The following is a 1,372-nucleotide window of genomic DNA, read 5'->3' on the forward strand; positions in this document are numbered from 1 at the left end:
TGTACTTTATTTAGTGTTCTTTGAAGTCTAAATTGCTGGTCTAGGATTGGTACAACGTTTCGTTCACTAAAGATGCCAATAGACCAAGTGATGTTTGAAAATGCATCAAACGTGAAAAGTTCATCTATAGACAGAATTGAGCATTGGTAAACCATCAAAATGGACTGTTGTTCTCTATTTAGTGTTCTTACAGGTCTAACATGCTAGCTTAGCTTTCGTACAATGTTTCGTGAGGTAAAGATGCCAACAGACCAAGTTATGTTTGAAAAAGAATAAAACTTGAAAAGCTCGACTATGGATAGAATTGAGCATTCACAGAGCATCAAAGAGGACCGTTAAGTTCTATTTAGTGTTCTTAGAAGTCTAACTTGCAAGTTTGGCTTTCGTACAACGTTTCTTTCGGTAAAGGTGCCAATAGACCAAGTTATGTTTGAAATTGTACAAAACTTGAAAAATAGACATAAGGACAGAATTGAGCATTTCTAAAGCATCAAAGTGGACCGTTGCACTTTATTTAGTGTTCTTTGAAGTCTAAATTGCTGGTCTAGCATTCGTACAACGTTTCGTTCGCTAAAGATGCCAATAGACCAAGTTATGTTTGAAAATGCATCAAACGTGAAAAGTTCATCTATGGACAGAATTGAGCATTGGTAAACCATCAAAATGGACTGTTGTACTCTATTTAGTGTTCTTACAAGTCTAACATGCTAGTTTAGCTGTCGTACAATGTTTCGTGAGGTAAAGATGCCAATAGACCAAGTTATGTTTGAAAAAGAATAAAACTTGAAAAGCTCGACTATGGACAGAATTGAGCATTCACAAAGCATCAAAGAGGACCGTTAAGTTCTATTTAGTGTTCTTAGAAGTCTAACTTGCAAGTTTGGCTTTCGTACAACGTTTCCTTCGGTAAAGGTGCCAATAGACCAAGTTATGTTTGAAATTGCACAAAACGTGAAAAATAGACATAAGGACAGAATTGAGCATTTCTAAAGCATCAAAGTGGACCGTTGTACTTTATTTAGTGTTCTTTGAAGTCTAAATTGCTGGTCTAGCATTCGTACAACGTTTCGTTCGCTAAAGATGCCAATAGACCAAGTTATGTTTGAAAATGCATCAAACGTGAAAAGTTCATCTATGGACAGAATTGAGCTTTGGTAAACCAACAAAAAGGACTGTTGTACTCTATTTAGTGTTCTTAGAAGTTTAACTTGCTAGTTTAGCTTTCGTACACCGTTTCGTTAGGTAAAGATGCCAATAGACCAAGTTATGTTTGAAATTGCACAAAAACTTGAAAAGCTCGTCTATGGAGAGAGTTAAGCAATTCCAATGCATCAAAGTGGACCATTAAACTCTATTTAGTGTTCTTAGAAGT

Source organism: Tripterygium wilfordii, chromosome 7 (assembly GCF_013401445.1).
Source record: "Tripterygium wilfordii isolate XIE 37 chromosome 7, ASM1340144v1, whole genome shotgun sequence".
In the NCBI taxonomy this organism is placed as follows: domain Eukaryota; kingdom Viridiplantae; phylum Streptophyta; class Magnoliopsida; order Celastrales; family Celastraceae; genus Tripterygium; species Tripterygium wilfordii.